The sequence below is a fragment of the Oryctolagus cuniculus genome, chromosome 9 (genome assembly GCF_051225735.1).
Source record: "Oryctolagus cuniculus isolate XC-2025 breed Fujian yellow rabbit chromosome 9, ASM5122573v1, whole genome shotgun sequence".
Classification (NCBI taxonomy): domain Eukaryota; kingdom Metazoa; phylum Chordata; class Mammalia; order Lagomorpha; family Leporidae; genus Oryctolagus; species Oryctolagus cuniculus.
Window position 1 is genome coordinate 120,876,834 of NC_142875.1, and position 23,074 is coordinate 120,899,907.

The following is a 23,074-nucleotide window of genomic DNA, read 5'->3' on the forward strand; positions in this document are numbered from 1 at the left end:
AGATTACCAATATGAGCAGTATAAAGAAGGGGCATCATTACAGACCCCCAAAACATCAGAAACAGAATAAAAGAAGGAAAATGGTATGGAGATTCCTCAAAAGATTAAAATATAACTCCCCTATATGACCCAGCTCTCCCACTTCAGGGAATATATCCAAAAGAAATACAGCCAGCACATGAAAGAGACACCTACACTCCCATGTTTAGTGCAGCTCTACTCACAACAGAAAAGATGTGGAATCCATATAGAAGTGCATCCATCAATAACTGGATAAGGGAATAGTAGTACAGATACACACACAGACACACACACGGTCACACACACACATACACACAGTGGAGTATTAGTCATACAGAAGAGTGAAATTCTGATATTTATAACAGAATGGATGCAACCAAGAGAAATTTTGCTAGCAGAAATAAGCCAGATACAGAAAGACAAACATCATGGTTTCCCTCATATGTGTAGATCATTATATACAGTCAAAATGCATGGATGTCTTACTAGTTGATACATATATATATTAACTAGTATATGTATACATATGCTATATATACATATACTAGTTGATATATAGGTATTTGTTAGTGTTGTCTTCTCTGAATTATACCTTTTTTGTAGATTTTATATATTTATTTGAAAGGCAGAGTTACATACAGAGAGAAGGAGAGACAGTTAGAGAGGTCCTTCATCCGCTGGTTCAGTCCCAAATGGCCACAATGGCCAGAACTGAGCTGATCCAAAGCTAGGAGCCGACTCTGGGTTTCCCACATGGATACAGGGGCCCAAGTACTTGGGCTACCATCTACTGCTTTCCCAGACCATAAGCAGAGAGCTGGATTCAAAGAGGAAGCGCATGGACACGAACCAGTGCCCATACAGGAGGCTGACGCCGCAGGCAAAGGCTTAGCCCACTGTGCCATAGGGCCGGCCCATGAATTAGACTTCTTACATAATAATATAATCTCCTTTCTTCATTTTTTATATTAATATATCTACTCTTGCTTTTAGATAAGTAGCATGAATGTGCTTATATGTAACATACCTTGAAGCAGATGTGGCAAATGGCTAAAATGTTTCAAAAAGAAAGGATACTTTGAGGCTGGTGCAGTGGCTTAATAGGCTAATCCTCCACTTGTGGCGCCGGCACCCTGGGTTCTAGTCCCGGTCGGGGTGCCGGATTCTGTCCCAGTTGCTCCTCTTCTAGTCCAGCTCTCTGCTGTGGCCAGGGAGTGCAGTAGAGGATGGCCCAAGTCCTTGTGCCCTGCACCCGCATGGGAAACCAGGAGAAGCACCTGGCTCCTGGCTTTGGATCAGCGCAGCGGCCATTGGGGGGTGAACCAACAGAAAAAGGAAGACCTTTCTCTCTCTTTCTCTCTCTCTCACTGTCCACTCTGCCTGTCAAAAATAATAATAATAAAAAGAAAGGATACTTTGAGTGATTATATGCACAACTTAGACAAAATGGACCAATTTCTTAAAAGGCACAAACTGCAAAAACCTAGTGAAGAAGAAATAGATAGCCTAGATTGTCTCCCTCAGTTTCTTTTTCTTTATTTCTTTTTCTTTATTATTATTTTTATAGGCAGAGTTAGACAGTGAGAGAGACAGAGAAAAAGGTCTTCCTTCTATTGGTTCACCCCCCAAATGGCCACTATAGCCAGGAGCCAGGTGCTTCCTCCTGGTCTCCATGAGGGTGTAGGGCCCAAGCACTTGGGCCATCCTCCACTGCCTTCCCGGGCCACAGCAGAGAGCTGGACTAGAAGAGGAGCAACCGGGACAGAAACGGCACCCCGACCGGGAATAGAACCCGGGGTGTAGGCGCTGCAGGCAGAGGATTAGCCTAGTGAGCCACAGCGCCCGCCACTTTTTCTTTATTTCTGTGCCTCAGTATGTGATGCTGGTGTCACAGGCAGCAGCTTCACCAGCTGGGCTACAGAACTGGTCCCCATTGCCTCAGTCCTAGAGTTTCCAATGCATCGACCTCCTGTCATTCTTCAGTCACACTATGTTCTCTCTTACCTCAGGGATCTTGAAATATTCTTTATTTTGTCTGAAATTTCTTCCTCCATTTTGCTTCCAAGTTCTATAGCCACGGTTGTTTTGTTTTCTTATTCTTTCTTCAGATTCCTCAACAATTATTTTTTTTTTCAGGGAAAAATCCTGTAACCTTCCTCTGTTTGGAGTTTTAGCATCTGATCTCGTATTCACAGCATTTGCCTCCAATAGGATTTATCGTTTGGTTGATACTTTTTTTCCCATTGACTACAGCTTTTAAGATGGCAGGGATCTTGCCTTTTATCTGCTATCCCCTAATACAATGAAAGGCATGTAACTAAATGATAAATACATATTTTGAATTAATGTAGGGAAGCATTTTAAAATTTCCTTTTTTATGAAAAATAAAAAAAATTGTATACATTTATGGTGTACAATATAATGGTTTGATATACCCATATATGTATAGTACATTATAGAATGGCTTAATCAAGATAATGACATATCTGTTACTTCATATACTTTTTTATTAGAATACTGAAAATAGTTTTTTAGCAAGTTTCAAGGATATAATAATTGTCATTAACCATGGTCACTATGGATACAGTGGATCTCTTGAACTTTTTTCTCCAGAATAAATGAAATTTCTTATCCTTTGACCAGCACCTCCCCAATCCCGTCCCCTCCCCCAACCCTACCTTTCTACTCTGTCCTGCTCTGGATTTGGCTTTGTTAGAACCCTCATATGTGAAATCACGTAGCACCAGTTTTTCTGTTCATGGTTTATTTTACTTAACAAACTGTAGATTCATCCAAATGACAGGATTTCCTTCTTTAATCAGGCTGGATTCCATTGTGTCTACACTCCACATTTTCATATACTGGTGGACACTTAGGTTGATTCAAGGTCTTGACTATTGTGAATAATGCTACAATGAACATACAAGCTCGATCTCTCTGATATATTGATTTCATTTCCTTTGTATATTCTCAACAGTGGGAATTTCAGATCATGTGTTCTATTTTTAATTTTTTTAGGAGCCTCCGTACTGTTTTCCATGATGGTGCTAATTTGCATTTCCATTAGCAGTGTATAAATACTCCCTTTTCTCCATAAAGCATTTGTTATCTTTTGTATTTTTGATAATTGCCACTCTAACAGTTAAGAGGTGAAATATCATTTTGGTTTTAATTTGCAATTCCCTGATAATTAGTAAGGTTGAGCATGTATTGGCTATTTGCATATGATTTTTCTAGTCCTTTCACATTAATCAGGCAATCAATAAGTGAGGATAAAAAGGGAATCAAGACTTTGTCACCCAGAATATTTTGATGTTGTATTTAGGATTTTAGATTGATGTATAAGAAACAACACACAAAACATTGTAGAATACTATTACAATCAACTTTGCTTTTAAAAGATATTTCTTGTAATACTTTCGCAGAGATTGAATGAGATATTGGAAATACAGTTCTCCCTTATTGACCAGGAATGTCTTCCTCTGTCACACTAATGAAAGTGTTGCCAGGATGAAGCTGACTATCCATTAACTCTCTTTAGCAGTATGGTTTGCCCTGGGTGTGGTCAGGTGACTAAGGAACTGTGAATGGGAAGTCAGTAGAAATGGTGCATGTCTCTTCCATTCGCTCATAAGAAATCTTACTTTTAAACTTCTTCACACTCTTTTCTCTTGCCAAGTATCTGGAATGATGATGATCACAGCAAATTTGGAATCCTCACTTTAAAGAGGGAAAAGCAGCTTTCGATCTAAGACCAGAAATGATTGCATATGGTAGAATCACTACCAAGTAAGCCTCATCAACACTACATGAGTGAGTGTGATGAAGTCATCTTAAGGCCTTGCCTCTAGAACATGGATGCACAGTCCTCTTTCACTGGACTCTGTTCCTCCATGCTGTAATAATGATGATCAGAACAACCTTGAAAGATGCATGATAACAATGCTAGCGATACTGATAGTGCTGACCTGTGTGTGTAATAAGTAATGGGGCGTTTACCTTCCTGGACTATCTAAATTGCTTACTTCGCTTGGGGTTTCTTTATTGAAGCAATTTTATCTTCTACTGTTACTAATAAAGAGGCTATTTTAATATTTAAGGCAGTAGCTGACAGTCCCTCACATTAAGTAAGAGTAGTGGTTGGAAATCTGGGTCTCCCTTTAAATCTACTGAGATCAAAAATAGTAAACAGCCATTTAATGAGACAGGAAAATGTGCAGAATAAGGCAGGACATCCAAAATGCAGAGTGCAAGGCTCTTTAGAGCCTCTCCCCAGTTAAAAAATGAACAATGATTATACTAGTGAAAATCATACAACATGAATCATTACAAGCCTCTAGAGATTTTTTTTAAGAACATAACAATAAATAAATAAGCCTTCAAGAAAACCTTACCAGCTCTCGATGAAAAGAACAAGAGTCTCTGGCACTTTAGCCATGGCTACACACCCTTCCTCAACTTCTGCACTGGACAATCTCCACCCTAGGTATTCTACTTAGGGAGTTGCAGCCATGAAGATGGGACTCCCTGCCCTTTGTCTGGAGCCACACTTTACCCTGGGCACTGTAAACCAGCAGAAGGATTTCTCTCTCCCTCTCCTTTCCACCCTCCTGCTCTTCACTCTCCCTCCCTCCCCAAAAAAATGAAAAAGGATTTTTAAATCAATTCTTACTGGCAAAGGGGACTTTAGTACAACCTTTAACATATAGATGACTTATAGTGACATAATCCTAGATCTGAAACAAACAAACAAAAACTACTAGGGATAAAGGTGGACGTTTCACAATGACAGTAGGATTAATCCTTAAGGAAGACATTGCAGTTGTATAAGCATATAAGCATGTAACAGAGCCCCAAAATACATGAAGCAAAAACTAACAGAAAACAGCAAAACCCAGAATTCAATAATGACAGTTGAGGATTTCATTATTCTTCTGTCAGTAATACATGGAACAACTAAGCAGATGATCAACAAAATACAAGATTTGAACAAGTATAAACTAACTGCTCTTCCAGACACCTATAGAACACTCCACCTACCAATAGCAGAAAATAAATTCTTCTTCATTGCACTTGGAATATTCTTCAGGATAGAGCATGCATTAGGCCAAAAAACAAGCATCATGCCTCAAGGTCACAAATTCAAAAGTATTGATCATGGATGAAATATTCTCAATCAGAAGAGAATAAAGCTACAAAGTAATATCAGAAGGAAATTGATAGATATATGCAAACCAATAATAAAATATTAAATAACTCAGGGATCAGAGAAAAACTAGAAAATACTAGGATGTAAAATAGAAATGGAAACATGATATGTCAAAATCTATGGAATGTGAGTAAATTTAGAGAAAAATTTAAAGATAAAAATGCTTTTAATAAGAAAGATCTTAAATCAGTACCTTAGTAGTCCATATTCAGAAACTACAAACAGTGAAGAATCTAACCAAAAAGAAAGAATTAAAAAGAGTAAAAATAAATGAAGTAGAATTTAGAAAAATAATAGTGAATATCAAAAACCAAAGTCTGGCTCTTTGACAAAAATCAACAAAATCTGAAAATCTTTAGTTGTACTGACAGAGAATAACAAAAGAGACATCACTACAATCCCTACAAGAATATACAGTATTATAAGGGATTACTATTAACAACTTTATGCCAGGAAACTAAGCAACTTGGATGAAATGGAAAAATTTCTAAAAATACATAGTCACTGATATTAAATTAAGAAGAAATAGAAAGGGCTGGCACTGTGGCATAGCAGGTAAACCTCCAGCCTGCAGCTCTGGCATCCAGTAACAGTGCTGGTTCAAGTCCTGGCTGCTCCACTTTGAATCCAGTTCCCTGCTAAAGTGCCTAGGAAACAGTAGAACATGGCCCAAGTCCTTGGGCCCCCACACCCACATGGGAGACCCAGAAGAAGCTCCTGGGTCCTGGTCCTGGTTTTGGATCAGTGTGGCTCTGGCTGTTACAGCCATTTGAGAAGTGAACCAGCAGATGAAAGACCTCTTTCTCTTTCTCTGTCCCTGCCTCTCTGTAACTCTGCCTTTCAAATAAATAAATCTTTTTTTAAAAAAAAACATAACAGAAAGCTTGAATACAACTATAAACAGACTATATTAGTAAGAATAATTTAAAAAAACTTACCACAAAGGAAAGTTTAAGACTATGTGGTTCCACTAGTGAAATCTCTCAAACATTTAAAGAATAATCAGTGCCAGTTCTCCAAACATTTCCACAAAATAGCATGGAATACTTCTCAATTGTGTTGATGAGACTGGTATTAAATGATACCAAAACCAAACGCATCTTAGAGGAAAAAATCCTACAGATCAGTATTTCTCATTAATATAAAAAAAATCCTTTGAAAATAGTGACCCAAAGGCAGCAGCATTCAAAAACAATTACATACAATGACCAAGTGGGATTTATTCCAGGAATGCAAGGTTGGTTCAATATGAAATATCAATGTAATACACCGGAACAATAGAATCAAGAATTGTACCACGTAAGCAAATCATCTCAGAAGATGCAGAAAAAGCATTTGGCAAAATCCAGTACTCTTTAACACAACTAAATACTTTACAAACTAGAAATAGGAGTCTCCTTCAACATAATCAACTTATTTAAAAAAAAAAAAAGCTAACACCATACTTAATGATGAAAAAGTAGAACATTTCCCTAAGATCAGGAATAAGATATGTCTTCTCTTCCTGTTTAATATTGTGCTATAGCTTCTATCAATGGCAATTTACAGGAAATAAAAGAAATTAGATTAGAGAGGAAGATGTAAAATTACCTTTCTTGGCAGATGACATGATTTTTATAGAAAATCTTGACTCACTAAACAGCTTTTTAAATAATAAGCTTGTGTATAAGATCAACATACACAGTTTCATTTCTATACTCTAGAAATTAATATTACAATTGTGAAGAAAACAATTCCATTTACAATAATACCAAACATTTAAGTAAGTACAAATTTAAAGAAAAAAATAAGACTTTTTCACTAGAAACTACAAAACATTGTGGTGTAGTGGGTAAAGCTGTTATCTGCAGCAGTGGCATCCCATATGGGCACCACTTCAAGTCCCATCTGCTCCACTTCTGATTCAGCTTCCTGCTCATGCACCTGGGAAAGCAGCAGAAGATGGCCCAAGTGCATGGACTGCTGCACCCATGTGGGAGACCCAGAAGAAGCTCCTGGCTCCTGGCTTCAGATCAGCCCAGCTCTGGCCATTGCAGCCATTTGGGGAGTGAAAAGTGGATAGGAGATAGCTCTCCCTCTCCCCCTCCCCCTCCCCCCCCCTTCTCCATGACTCTGCCTTTCAAATAAATAAAACAAATCTTTTAAAAAATCAAAAGGAATATAAATAAATAGAAAAATATCTTTCAGTCCATCTATAGATTCAACAAAATCAGTTGAGTTTTTAGCAGAAATTTAGAGTATGATCCTTAAATGCATATGAAAATGCAACTCAAAATTGCCAAAACAATTTGAGAATGAAGCACGAAGTTGGACATCTCATGTTTCCTGATTACAAAACTGACTACAAATCTACAATTATTTAAACAGCATGGTACTGGACAGAGAGACCAGTGGAATAGAATGGAAAGCCCCAAAACAAGCCCTCATTTATTTGCATAGTTCATCAATTTCTGAAAAGGGTGCCAGGATTATTCAATGGGGAAAGGAAAATCTTTTCAACAAAATATGGTGAAAAAACTGGATAACCACATGTCAACAAATTTGTTTTTATTCCTACCTCATATGATACAGCATTATGAGTTCAAAATGTATGATAGGCCTACATCTAAGAGCTAAAAGTACAACATTCAAAGAAAAGATAAAAGTATTCTTCACGATCTAGAATTAGACGATGATCTCTTAGGTATGACACTAAAAGCACAGTAAACCATGAAAGAAATAGATACCAACAGCAGGCATTTGACAAAGATAGCAGTTAAGCTGCTGCTTGGGACATCTGCATCCCATTTAGGAGTGCCTGGATTCATGCTCTGGCTTTGCTGTTAATTTGAGCTTCTTGGTAATGCGCTCCCTGGGAGGGAGCAGTAATGGCTGGAGTACTTGGGTTCCTTTCACCCACATGGGAAATCTAGAGTGAGTTCACAGCTTGCAGCTTCAGTATGGCTCAGTCCCTGCTGTTGTGGACATTTGGAAAATGAACTAGTAAATGGAAGCTATCTCTCTGTCCCTCTCAAATAAAAATAAATTAAAAAATTAAAGAAATAGGTAAATATTGGACTACATCAAAATTACAATGTTTTCACTGAAAGCTATACAACCCAAAAACTGAAAATATCTGCAAATTATGTATGTGATACGATGTCGAGAATATAGAAACAACACACAGCTCCATAGTAAAAGGATCCCAGTTTAAAAATGTATGAGCTATGTTTCTAGCTTCTTTAAATTTGATGCCTTAATATCTACAGAAGACACCTTGTTATGGACTCCTTGACAATACACGTGAGCCACTGCCTCCCCCATTATCCCCTCTCCTGCCAGCAGTACTCCTCTCCTGGGGATGAGAACGGCAAATAAAGACCAGTCAATCCAGCATAACTTGTAATCACCTCTATTATTGGATTGTCACATTCCAGGCCATGATACACTTCCCCTTGTTCATTTCCCAGGACCAGATACCAGATAACAAGGCACAGCCCTTAATCCCCAGAAATCACTGGATTATTCAAATTAGCTAAACTAGCCTGGTTGCCACTTCTCACCTGTTCCTTCCTAAGAAACCACAAGAAAGTTCTTGTCCCACAGGTCCCTGCTCTTCCTTCTGTGTCCTAATGAGCAACCTGGTGCCCCTGGTGGTGTGGGGCATCTTCTCCTCTTAGACCCCCAGAGAGAAACTACCTTCTAATGGCAGTCATCTCCTGTCTACGGGCCATATTACACCTCAGGTTTTCTATGCATACACTAATCTCAAATAGTCACACACACACACACACACACACACACAAAAGAAGAAGAAGAAGAAGAAGAGGGAGAGAGAGAAAGATAGGAAAGGGAAAAGGGGAGGAAGGGAGGAAGTATCAGTTTATTCTTAGAATTCTATCTATGAACTACACTGAATCTATTCTCGTTGTATTGATATCACATTAACAAGAGAATTGTGTTGTAGCAATTATTAGGCATTTGCTGTGACCCTGAGAATCTAATGTATTAATAAATTCCTTAAATAAGACAGTTGAAACAAAAAAGGGCCAAGAATTTGACTAGATGTTTTCCAAAGCAAATATACAAATGTCCAATAAAGCACATGAATTTATTCAATATTATTAGTCACTAGGGATTAAAATTAAAATCAAGACCACAGTGAGATTCTACTTCAAAACCACAAGGATAACTGTAATCAAAAATACTAGTAACAAGTGTTGGCAAGGGTGTGAAGAAATTGGAACTCCCATACATTTCTGGTGGGGAATATTTCCATGGTGGGAGAAAGTCTGGTGATTCCTTAAAATATTAAAGATAGAAGTAGCATATAACTCAGTTTGAAGGTCTTACTCAACAGCATCTAATCAGTCATTTCTATATAGCTAGCCAAGAAATTTAATGCATATGTCTACACAACAGCATGTGAATGAATATTCATAGCAGCATTATTCTGAATAGCCACAATTTAGAAACAGCTCAAATATCCATCATCAATGCACCAATAAGCAAAATTTGTTGTGTCTATAAGTGGAATATTAGTCAAGCAGGATGATCGATGAAGTCCTGATCCATGCCACAATTTGGCTGAATCTCAGAAACATTATACTCTGTGAATCACAGGAGATCAAATATTGTGTGAAATGACCAGAGTAAGCAAGTCTATATAGAGAAGATAATGGATTCACGGTTGTCTAAGACTAAAGAGGCTGGAGGTGGAGAGTGAAAAACTGCAAATAGATCTCTTCCTGGAAAGATGAAAATGTAAAATTAGATTGCAGTGATGATCACACAGACCTGTGAACTTACTAAAATAATGCGTTTTACTAATTAAGTGGATGAATTGTATAATATATAAATTAAACCTCAGCAAAACTGTTGAAAATATTTTAAGAGTAGAGATTCCTTTGTTATCACAGGAAATGCAAAGCTTCTAGCTGCAAATATGAATCTGTTAGGGGAAGAGCTAGGAGTGAACAAGAGTGACTAGGAGGTCAAAATAATTGCTCAGTTGAATCCCTTCACTTTACTAATTTTTCAAAGGAAATTTTTTCAAACCTTGAATGTCTTACTCAATACCTTCTAATGAGTACATTTTTATTGTATTTATCATAATCAGAGTTGCTATTACATGTGCATTGTTAATAGCTCACTTTTCTGTGGGCTTTGCTATTTCAGTTAGCTCTGAAAGTGTCTTAATGGTATTAGGAACCTGGGCAGGGTGGTTAGCCCATTTACAGACAATGTGCCCCTTTAGGAGTAGAGGATAGAAAAGCAAGAGAGAAAAGAGGGAGTATTAGGAATAGTAATAACTTAATATCTGCTAGCATATTTTATTAGAGTTTTCTATGCTTTGGCAACCACCCAATAAGAGAGATATTTGGCAATTGATGCTGGGTCATGGGAAAAACTGAACCAAACCAAATCACTAACAACTTCAGTGACCAAATTTCAATCAAAATCATTTTTCTTTTATTACTATTTGCAGATGTGTAGCTGTGCATAAGAGAGTAACAGGACATTAAGAAACTTGATTTTTATAATCATGGAGAGTGAGTATTTTGCATTCATTTGAGGAATATGCTTTCCTCAAGGACAGTGTTCAAGAGCAATGGATGCATCTAAATGCCAGTCCAGTAACAGGGCAGAGGTAGAATACCAAAGAACTTTCCAAGAGGATTTCAACTGTGTCTTAATTAACTTTCCTGAGGACCACACATGTAATTGAAAGGAAAGCTAGTCAACTTGTTTAGGTGTGTGCATGGAAGAGCTCCTGATAAGCAAAAGAGAGAAACAAGCAAGACTGAAGACCAGCATATTTCACTTACAGGAGCCCACATGGTCAATGCCAATTGCATGGCTGAGAAGCAGGTCATAATTTCAAAGAATCTTCCTGCATAGTTACCTGGGAATTATTCCTCACCAGCCAGCTTTATGTTGTTCTTTCCTCACTCAGCTCCCCTGAAAAGTGAGCAGGGATTGAGAGTACCCTAGTAGATGTTTAAAATTGAGATTTAGAAGAGATTACTCTGTAATGGCATATCTGAATTTTTTAGAAGTGGTCATTTTAGAAGCACCATCATTTCATCAATTTCTCCCTAATAAAGAGGCATATTTGGATCCTTCCCCCTGGGGCACACTCTTAGAGATCAGAAAATGGGCAGATGTGTGTATGGAATTTTTAGTTTCATTACAAGAGCAATGTCTTTAAAAGTTCATAGAGAAGCAGACACTGAGCCTAGTGGTTAAAATGCCCACATTGTACATCAGAGTACCTGTGTTCGAATTTGCCTTCTGACCCCACCTTCCTGCTGATGCAGGCCGTGTGATACAACAGTGATGGCTCAAGTGATTGGGTTCCTGCCATACACATGGGAGACCTGGATTATGTTCCTGGCTCTCAACATCAGCCTGACTCAGCCCCAGCCATTGCCAAGTGTTTAGAGAATGAATAGCAGCTCTGTCTGCTCTCTGGGCATCTCCATTTCTATCTCTGTGTTTCTCAAATAAATAATTTAAAAAATAAATGTTCAGAAATCAATAGTAGTTAAGACACCTGTACCCCACATCACAGTAGCTGGGTATGATTCCTGGCTCTGGCTCTTGACCCCAGCTTCTTTCTAATGAAGATTCTAGGAGGCAGCAGTGATGGCTTAAGTAACTGGGTTGCTGCCAATAATATGGGAGACCTGGATTGTGTTCCAAGCTCCTAGGTTTGACCCTGGCATAGCCCTGGCTATTGCAGACATTTAAGGAGTGAAAGAGCACATGGGAGCTCTCTCTCTATGTCTCTATCTCTTTGCCTCTCAAATAAATAAAGTTTTTTTAAGTTTAGAAAACAGAGATAAATAAATACTCTCTTAATTTGTCAGTGTTGTAAATTTGAATTTTAAATGGTTTGTTTTCCTTCAAGCATACTTACGTATCATGTTTATGTATAGGTAACATAACATTGTCAGTCATATACATAATAATGTAATTGATAATTTTAATCTAATTCAAAGCAACAGACCTCTCCAATTTTCATGTACGATATTCTCTTTAGGCTGTGATAATGTAATAATTTAAAAAATACATCACACAATTCATTTGTATTCCTCCCGTGGAGGAAACGTGTCTGATTCTTAATATTTCCGGTTTAGACCATGAATCCAAGAGAAATTTGAGTCTCTGTCCTGTTGAACTGCTTATACGTAGGCAGAATGCCTGAAGTAATTCTAGTAGGCAAGACTCTGTTCCATAAAGAAATTTCTGAGAAAGTAGGCTTATAGCCTCAAACATGACTAGTAATATTAATTATCTAAAGTTCTTGTTATACTCCTGTTATACTGCGCTTGCAACCTCTTACTTTTTAGTCTTTTTTTGCAAAAGCAGGTGTTTATTGCCACCATCTTTCAAATAACATTTGTATTCCATCTCATATTTCATTTGAATTTCTTAAAGGCCTCCCTCCCCAAAAAAAGTCTTATTCAAGTCGCATGGGTTTGAGGAAAACACCAGACACAACTGAATTCAGATCTAGAGAGCTGGCTTGTTGGATATCGTACTATTACTCAACCTCTCCACTATATATAGGCATAGCCATAGCCATAAGTATGTCATGGGTTTACTGCAAAGTTAAAAAGAGACCAAGCAAGTGAAGCGGTTGGAAAAACACTCATTAAATGACAGCTCCTAGGAATAGTATGGGTGAAGACTTCACAGGTTCTCCCTGCTCCCTCTCCATTCTCATAAGTAAGAAACGGAAACCTCGAGGTTCGGTCGCTCTGCCTAAGTCGCCCTGCTCCTGGGTGACAGTCAGTACTAGAACCTGGGCTTCTTCCTTCACCAGACTCCAAGGACTTCCAGCGTCACATAGGAAAAATTCCAACTCCCATAGAAAGCCTTGGGGATCCCAGGGGAGCCCTGTCTGCTGGTCCAGGCTCGTTTTTCATTGTTCCACCCACCCTCAGCACAGAATCACTGTAATCGTCTCAGAGGGCTTGAAATCGGCCGGGTCACCCAGACCTCCTGTGCTGGGCGGTCCTTCTCCTCTCAGAGCGTCTCTCGTCCTGCCTCTGCAGTTGAGACTGTCCAGGCACCGTCTGCACGACCTTGCGTCCTTTCCACTCGCGCTGTGCGGCCAGCGCCCTGGGCTGCTCCGTGCTGGTGTCTGCATCTCTCCACTAGAAAACCAGTTCATGCGGAAAAGCAACCGAGTCGGTAGCACTTCTGTTTCCGCTTCCGTTTCCATCCGTGAGACCTGCAGGACAGTGTGGAAGGCAGCACTTCCACACTGAAAACGGGTAGGAGGGTTCCAGTTGGGTCCTCTGACTACGCGTGCGTCTGAAAGCATCATGGGAGGACGGAGGTCATGTCAGATACTCAAAGAAACTTGTGAGTGGAGTCCAACGATAAATATTTGCTCCTTGAGGAATAAAAAGATTCTGTGTATACATTATGCTCAACTGGGAATCTCAGCTTCCAGCTCTTTACTTCTCATCTTTGTGCTTATTCTAATTGTTATTACTTTACTTGCATCCTCAGTAAGCACACTGTGCGTTTTTAAACCCTTCTTATGCCTACAGTTGAAAGGGTGTATTTATGATTTGGCAACTGGCATAGAAGCATGCTGTAAATCTCTGATCTGTTACATGTAACTCAGCCCTCCCTGGTAGCTCATCTACACAAGCTTCATTTATCCTCAGGAAAGTCTTTTTTTTATTCTTCACATCAAATCCTCTTGCCCTATTCCTACCCCTATCTTGGAAAGTCTCCCTCTCTCTGCCCTTTCAGAGCTTCTGAGCTGCCATACAGTGAGTGACAAGTACAAGGGGAAAAAAACTAACAAAGACCAAAAGAAACTATGGCACAGAGATAGCAAAAAAAAAAAAAAAAAAAAAAAAAAAAAAAAGGAAAAAGAAAACTTTAAGCAAAGCAAATATGTAATATGAGTGAGTGGCATAACTGAATTATGAGATACTGTTCTAGATCCAAAAAACTGTTTGGGAACAAAGACAGAAATATACGAATGTTTGGCTGTGAAATAAAGGAAGAAGTAAAATCAAGAATATGTCAAAATATGCCAGCACAACCTTCTCTCTCTCTCTCTCTCTCTCTCACTCTCTGTCTCTCTCTCTCTTTCTCTCTCTAAAAGTCTGATGGCCAATTACCAACTCCTCTACTTCAAGTTCAAGTTTGAGTTTGTCCATGAAGGCATACCCAAGTATTCTTGACTTTCTGATAATTTCTACCACCTGGAAAGTAGTCAATTTAAATCACCAAAAGATTGCCACAGATAGGGCAGCCATTTTGTGTAGCAGTTAAAAGATGCCACATGCAATACCCAAAACCTGTATCAGAGTGCCTAGGTTCAAGTCCTGGCTCTGCTCCCAATCCCAGCTTCCTATTCATGCTCATTCTTGGATGCAGCTGGTGATGGCTGGAAGACTTGGGTATCTGCCACCCATGGGAGAAACCCAGTTTGAGTTCCCTGGCTCCAGGTTTCAGACTGTCTCAGCCCCAGGTGTTGTGGGGATTTGGGTCATAAACCAGTGGATGGGAGATCTATGTGTTTCCATCTCTCAAATAAATAGCAATAAATTCCCGAAGAGATATTATACTGAGATACTTTTTTCTTGGGCCACTTATTGGGCCCTGAAGACCAAAATTAAGCAAATTGATAATTTGGTGACCATTCCAAATAATCTTTAAGAAATATTTTTTCAAGTTGATTCAATTAATGTGAAGCAATCACACTTTTCTGTTAAAAATGCTGCATTAGCACATAGATTTGCTTACAAATTTACTTCTAATGATTGAAATAAGAAAAGCAAAATGTTTTCTGATTTCTGAGTTTGACATTCAACCTTCAATTTTCTTTTCTAAATCACATTTATTTGGAGAAATAGAATGGTGAAATGATTAAAATATAGATAATAAGGAAAATCACTTGTAAACAGTGCTGTGCAATCACTATTTTGTTTCAGAACTTCAGCTGCTAATGACTGCCAAGTTCAGGTGACGGTCTGCCTGCTTTGGAGTTGCTGGCAAGGAGTAGTTTTTTTTTTTTTTTTTTTTTTTTTTTTTTTTTATTTCCTTTCAGGGCATCACTACTTTGATGGGAGCAGGACCAATATGCATTTTGCCAATAATATAAGGAATTGCTTGTGGAAACCTGAGTTTCTTGGCACCATATATTTGATTTATTCCACTGAAGTTTTAACACCCCTTACAGATTAGCACCCCTGGTGAGAACCAGCTGGCCCTTAATCCAGCCTGTCCCTCACTCAGAGATCATTTGCTGTGCACCATTGGGCTGGACTTTATAGTCACTAGACAAGAAATAAGAGGTGTAAGGACTGGAAAGGGAAAAAATGACCCTCAGTATTCTCAGTTGCTTTGAATAGCTAAAGAGCAAAGTCCAAATAAACATAATATCCATAAGAATAAATTGAGAGTTTAGCAATGTTGTAGGATTACTGGTCTTTCCATACTCCATTAACAAACAACAAAAATGCCTGGTAATGTTTCCATCAAAAAACACACAAAACCTGTAGTACCTCTAAAGTTTAACAAACTATTCAAGGCCTTTTATGGACATTGAGAAAATTTATAGAAAGACATAAAAGAGAGGCCGGCCGGCATTTGGGGTAGGCCTTAGAATGTCTGTGTTTGAGTCCTGCCTCCACTTCGGGTCATGTGCACCGTGGGAGGCAGCAGGGGATGGCTGGAGCAGTGGAGTCCCTGCCACCCACAGAGGAGATCCAGACTGAACCCACAGTTCTCAGCTTTATCCTGAATCCAGTCCTAGCCATTTGGGGCATTTGAAGATTGAACCAGCAGATGAGAGCCCTCGCGCTCTCTTTCTCTTTCCCCCCATCTCAAATAAATAAATAAATAAATAAATAATTTTTTAAAAAAAGAAAAGAAGATATATCCAATAAAGTGTCCCATGCGTGTGGACATGAATATGCAATATTATAAATGCCTGCATTATGTCCAAATTAATATTTAAATTTAATGCAACTCTAAATCTGCAACTTTTTTAATGTAAGTATATTCTAAAATTTTTATAGAACAGCAAAGTCTAAATAGGAGCTGATGATTTAAAAAAAAAAAAGACATGGGCATTAATTCTAAGTAGTAACAAGTGGTAACTTCACTGCTGGTCAGGGGCATTAGATGGTGTGGACTGGCTCACTCTATGTCTTTTCTTCCCCTCCTATTTGGAGACCCTATCTGCAGCGTGTGCTCAGGGAAGCTCACAAGGGTTCTCTTCTGCAGGTAAAGATGATTTTGCCTGCAGTAGGCTTCCACTGTCCATTCTCCACGTACCTGCATTTGGAGAAAAACTGGCAGCACGTAAAGTGATCTTGGCTGTGGCTTTCTGGTCACTGGTTGGCAGCTAAGGAATGTGTGATCTTAACTCAAGACTTCCAGTGCTGGATTCAGAATTGCCTGCTTCCTTTGATGGGCACCTCTGCTTTGCTCCGGTTTGATTCCTGAAGGGCCAGACTAAAAGTGGTCCTTCAACTCTTCCAAACTTTTCACAAGCTCCCAATTGCTGCCTTTAATCTCTTCCTATTCAATATGTCTGACAGGCTCTATTTTCCGCTGCCTTGAACATTGATTGATGTAACAGGAGAAAATGCTAATGTAAATTCTACCCATTTCACAGCAAGACTACAGACAAAAATTTAGTCAGCATTGCAGAGGTGACGTGGTAAGGAAGAATACTGTGAGTTCTTTTTTGTTTGTTTTTGCCATTTTTAAGATCAAACAGATAGAGAATGGATGATGTACCCTGGAGACCAAAAGCACAGGTTTTTGAAGCAGAATCTCTTGAGTTTGTTGATGGTCACCATTCATTTTTTAAAAGATTAATTTATTTGAAAGTCAGAGTTACACAGAGAGAAGAGGCAGAGAGAGAGAGAGAGAGGTCTTCCATTCGATGGTTCACTCCCTAGTTGGCCACAACGGCCAGAGTTGAACCAGTCCAAAGCCAGGAGCCAGGAGCTTCTTCCGTGTCTGCCACGTGGGTGCAGGGGCCCAAGGACTTGGGCCATCTTCTAATGCTTTCCCAGGCCATAGCAGAGAGCTGGACTGGAAGTGGAACAGCCAGGCTTCGAACCAGTGCCCATATGGGATGCCAGCGCTTCAGGCCAGGGCGTTAAGCTGCTGTACACAGCGCCAGCCCCTCATTTTTGTATTCCATTTCATTGGTTCTGTTTTAAATTTACCCCCTTCACTTGATTTGTGCTTACTTTATTTTCCTTCTGGTAGTTTCTTGACTTGAACACTACTTACTTATTTTTTAAAGATTTATTTATTTACTTGAAAGTCAGAGGTACACAGAGAGAGAAGGAGAAGCGGGGGGGTGGGGTGGTCCTCCATCCGCTGGTTCACTCCCAGATGGTCGCAACGGCTGGAACTGCACCAGTCCAAAGCCAGGAGCCAGGAGCTTCTTCCGGGTCTCTGATGTGGGTGCAGGGGCCCAAGGACTTGGGTCATCTTCTACTGCTTTCCCAGGATATAGCAGCGAGCTGGATCGGAAGTGGGGTAGCTGGGATTCAAACTGGCACTCACATGGGATGCTGGCACTGCAGGCGATGACTTTACCCACTATGCCACAGTGCTGGCCCCACACACTACTTTTTTTTAATCTTCATAATTTATCAAGAAGCTTTCTATGTTGTGTTTTCATGGTCATTCAGTTGTAAATGTTCATAATTTCTATTTAGATTTTCTTTTTAGTCCATAACTTATTTATGTATGTGCATTTTTAGTCTCCAGTAGGGGAGTATCAGTGCTAGTTAATGAATTTCCCACAAAAAACATGAAGTTGTATATTTTGCTTCTTAGGCCCCCAAATTTTCTTTTATTATATGGTTTTTAACCATAATATTGTCATATATTATTCCATGAAGCCAATGGTCCATAATTAATGTAATCATCTCCCCAGGGTTCAATTCTTACCTTGCTTTTAATTTTTTTGTTAAAGCTAATGCTTTAATAACTTCAGGCATATGGTTTGTTTGGTTTTTGTTTTCTTTCTGGAGAAAACAGAGCTAAACATTGGGAAGAGAAAACCTAAGGACATATGACTTTAGTAGGAAAAAGGTGTAGGATAATTTCCCAATGCAGGATAAAATCTGGGAGGAGAATGTAGTCAGCACCACTACAGAAATAGTGTTTTCTCCTGAATAAGAGGAAATTCAGAAAATTAGGTAGAGATGAACTTTGTTCAGTTTAGTGAGTCACCGTGATGACCTGAGCCATGACAATAAATCAAGATGTTCCTTTGGTACCACACAGCTTATCACACAGCAGAACTCACAGTAGCCCTGCCCATGAAAATTACTTCCTGTCTTCTCTTCGATTTTAGACTTTGAAAAACTGATTGCTGCTCTTCTCAAACCTCACATTTAATGCCTTTTCCCCGGGAGTTCACATCTTACCAAAAACCCAAGGCTATGGGAGGTGTGGGTCCCCAGACGGTGCAGGGCACAAGATGTAAGGATACTGCCAACCTTGTAGACCTCATCAACCCTCACCAAGTTCAAGGGAGCAGAGGGAACTCCTTCCCGCCTCCTGCAACTCTGCTGCTTGGGGATTTTCTTTTTAAATTTAATTAGGCTTTATTAACTTGTAGATTTTCCCCCTAGGCCTGTACAACAGAACGGTGTAGATTTCTTCTTTTGGAGGTAGAAATTTCTTCAATAATCCTTAGTAGCCCACAAAACAAAGCATATGTTGACTTTTCTGTTCTCTTCCTAACCCCTTGGGACAAAGCCATCAAGGAACCCCTTCAGTGTCCCCTTTCTGTGTATCTTAGTGAAAGGATAGGGACAACTGAAGTCCTTGCTGAAGTCTAACGAGGTATCTTTGTTGATGTTCTTTTCTGAAAGGGAAACCTTATCTTCCTCCCTCTATTTTGTATGACTTTGCCCTGCTCTGACTTGGGGGTGTAGCCAATGTCCACATTTATATACAGCGAGGACCATGGATCTTAAATAATGTTTCCCTTCATAAGGAGAAAACAAGGGCGTTCTGGCAGTTCCCATGTGCTGTCAGTACAGGTCATGTCAGCCTTGTCCTGGGAGGAAATGTGAAACTCGGTGGTCTCCTGAGTCACTCACGCTAGAGTTTTAGCAGATGCAACAATTAAAAGGGATTTGGGAACTTCTCCCGGCACACAGACCTGCTGCTGTGTGGAAGTCTCCGTGGTTTCAGGGACTTGCCTCTTCCTCCATGAGCACGTCTCCTTCCTGACTTCTCTAAAGCAGGTGTGGAAATAATTTCTAAAGCAAAGTGTCGAGATGAGAAATGAATAAACAAGGTGAAAAAGTAGGGGTTGATTACAGCAAAGTTAACATGAGAAAATGAATGAAAGTTAGGTTAAAGAAATAGAGAAAGACATTAGGGAACTTTTAAAAGTTGAAGGATGAAATAAACTAGAAGACAACAGTGTAATTGTAATCTAAAAAAGACAATTTCATTCCAAAGAAAACTGACTCAAATATATTTATTTATTTCTAATTTTTTAATGTAAAGAGAACAGAGTTCATGTGCTTCATAGGTACAATTCTAGGAAGATTCCATACTTTCCTTCCTTCCCTTCTCCCTCCCTGATTCCCCCTCCTTCCTGCCTTTTTTTTTTTCTTCTGTTTTCACAAAGACATAATTTCAGTCCTCTCACATAATCATAGGCTTAGTTTACCACTCGACATAATACCCAACAAATGGAAAGCAGAAAGACCACAGCTCTACAGGAGTATATAAACAAGGGCTGAAAACAACAATCCTATCCTATCACAAAATGTCCATTTCATTGCTATACATTATTTTGCATTCTATATTAACCGCCACATATCAGAGAAAAGGTATGATATTTCTCTTTGGGGGACTGGCTTATTTCACTAAGTATAATGGTTTCCAGATGTATACATTTTGTTTCAAGAGACAGGATTTCATACATTTTATGAGTAAGTAGTATTCCATAATGTGTGTGTGTGTGTGTGTGTGTACATTTTCTTTCTCCAAGGTTCAGTTGATGGACATCTGGGTTTTTTCCATATCTTAGCTATGGTGAATTAAGCTACAGTGAACTTGAAATAATTCTTTCATGTGCTGTTTCATTTCATTTGGGTAAATTGCCAGGAGTGGGATGGTCATGTCATATGATAGATCCGCTTTCAGATATCTGAGGGATCTTCATACTGTTGGCTGTACTGGTTTGCATTCCTACCAACAGTGGATTAGGGTACCTTTTCTCCTGAATCCTTGCCAGCATTTTTTGTTTTCTGATTTTTGGATGACAACCATTCTAACACAGGTAAGATAAAACCTCATTATTTGTATTTGCATTGTGTTCATGGCTAGCGATTCTCATCCTTTTTTTCATGTATCTGTTGGCCATTTGAATTTCATCTTTTGAAAAATGCCTGTTCATACCCTTTGTCCATTTCTTAACTACATTGTTTTGTTAGCTTTGTGTTTGTTAAAAAGTTTAAGAGGATACAAATTAACAATAATTTTAAATGGTAAAAATAGTTTAAAAGGAAAAGATGGAGAGCAAAAAACAGGAGTAGTAATCAAGTATTTTAAAAGGCAACAGTTGAGAGCCCCTTTAGAAAATTTCTCTCTTGTTCTCTACATGTTACGTTATCATCTTTCTCCTTGAATTGATAGTGTCTTGGGGAGGGGGAAGGCCACTGTGCAGTTATTTATCACAACAGGTGCTGATGATACATACCAGTAGTCTCGTCAGGCCCAGGTGCACAGGGGCTTGTTACACTGGCTATCCAGTTTGCGCAGACCTATCTGACAAAACCAGTCTTGGGTTCCAGTTATGCTCACTACCCTGCTACCCTCCTCTCTCATCTCTGTGCAATGCCAGCCCTAATCTTCAAATTCTATGTAAAAAGAAAGTGACAGGGGAAAAGGAAAGTCCTTACTCAGAAGACCCTTGACTACTATGTGCTATGGCCAAGAGGAATTTGCTGATGAGAAGGCCAGCATTGTGTCCTGTGTCCCCATCTTCTCTCATCGTCTTGAGTTCTTAGGAATGCAATGGGTTTCAAGGCACATGTGTTGGCCAAGGAGCCCTGAGGAATGGGTTAATGTCCAGGGCTATTCCAAAACCTATGCATCAGCTGAAGCCCCAGGTTAATATCATGTGTCCACCACAAGCCTGATTATACTTGAGTGAAGGCTGTGGAGTACCAGAGCCTCCAAACCATGTATCCATCTACCCTTTCCCCCTCAAAGACATGGAAGAAACATGCAGCTTAAATAAATGGCATAAACCAAGGCTCAGAACAAATTTCTGAGATGCCTCTTCTCATGAATTGCTGCGCCCAGATGTCTCCCGCACAGAAATCCCGCTCCACCAGAGCAGTGCTAGGAGTCCCTGGTAGGCACCAGGTGTGTGGAAGTTCCGTGCTGCCGTAAGCAGGCCCTCAGCACAGCGTTGCTATTCCAGAGGCTTGGCAGACAGGGGCAGCTTCAAGACACTGAACCCACCTCAATTCTCTCGACAACAGGAACCAGCAACAGCAAAAGGGACAGATGTGTACTTCCATGTTGGTGTGTGGTGGAGGAAGAGAAGAGTAGCCACATGAATTTGTTCAGGAATAGATGTGAGACCCAAGGAATCAATAAGGAAGGGAAATTTTCAGGGATGTGAAGCCTGTCATAGTTGAAGAATGGCGAGAAAAGGGCCAACAAAACTCCCTTCTCGGTTCCAGTTTACTCAAAATGCGCTGTGACTGGGCCAAACACAGCAAGGCAGAAAGGACGTAACTGAAAATGACAGTAGCCTGGAGTAGTGCAGATGAAGTTTGATATAAATTGAACATCCTATATGAATTCCTCAGCTCTCAGTTTCCTAACTCTCCTGAAGATTTTTTTCCTTAGGGAGTCACTCCGGGCTGTGCTATGAGACCATCTTTCCCCTACTAGTTTGCAAAGAAAAGGGAGTGCCATACTTTCATATTACTTGGACAGAGTCCACAAGACCATAACAAAAATGATCATGGCTGTTAAAATGAGCAATTAGGCAATGCTGTAGGATTCAGTGTGCTATGTCCTTGAGAAAAGAAAAGAAAGGATGCCTTCCTAATACTTCCAGGTATTTCTGTCTAGTCCTGAGTCGGAGTTTTTGATTAGATGAAAGGGGGACAGAGAGTGGATGTGGAAGAATGTTAATGGAGTTTGGGGTGCACATTGAAGGACAGCTCTTTCTAGCAAACAGAAAAAAATAATCAAAGCATCAACAACAAAAACAACCCAAGAAAGTATATTGCCACCAATCGTCTTTTAAAAAGCATTAAAACTCTACATTAAATTCAGCCTCAACATTTTGAAAGCACATTATATTAGACAACATTTGAAACTTGGGAAGAGAGAGTTCTACCAATACTGGAGACATATTAAGTAATGTGAATTATTGGTCTTTGGACCTGTGAAAGGTGCCACACAGAAAGATCTGGAATAAGTACAAAAGGCCATCTCTGGGACAGAGCTGGGGAGTAATAAATTCCTAAACTTACTCCACAGAAAAGCATTTGATAAATGTAGAAAAATATATGAATACAATATTTGGAAAATAAAAAGAATTCCTGAACTGACATAAAGTTCAGAAGCCTCGGGGCTTAGCAAGCCTGTCCAACTTCTTTTTAATATAAAAGTGAAAGAATTGGTCATGGAATGATGGAATGTTCTTCCTTAGGCAATTATATATTTCACATGACTGTTAGGCAGCTGTCAGTGTCAGTAATGACACTATGAAAATGGAAATCTTTAAAAAAAAAAGGTCCTGTTTATATTGATAAAAAAAAACCTCTACTAACCAAGTGAAAGAAGCACAATAATGAGAAAATA

The 23,074-nt window shown here is 39.4% G+C and overlaps 1 long non-coding RNA gene across 1 annotated transcript in view; it reads left to right on the plus strand.

Annotated features, from left to right (window-relative positions):
• The window catches only part of LOC149124743 (uncharacterized), a 59,395-nt gene that overhangs the window by 17,052 nt on the left and 19,269 nt on the right, over positions 1–23,074 (plus strand). The window lies entirely within an intron of this gene.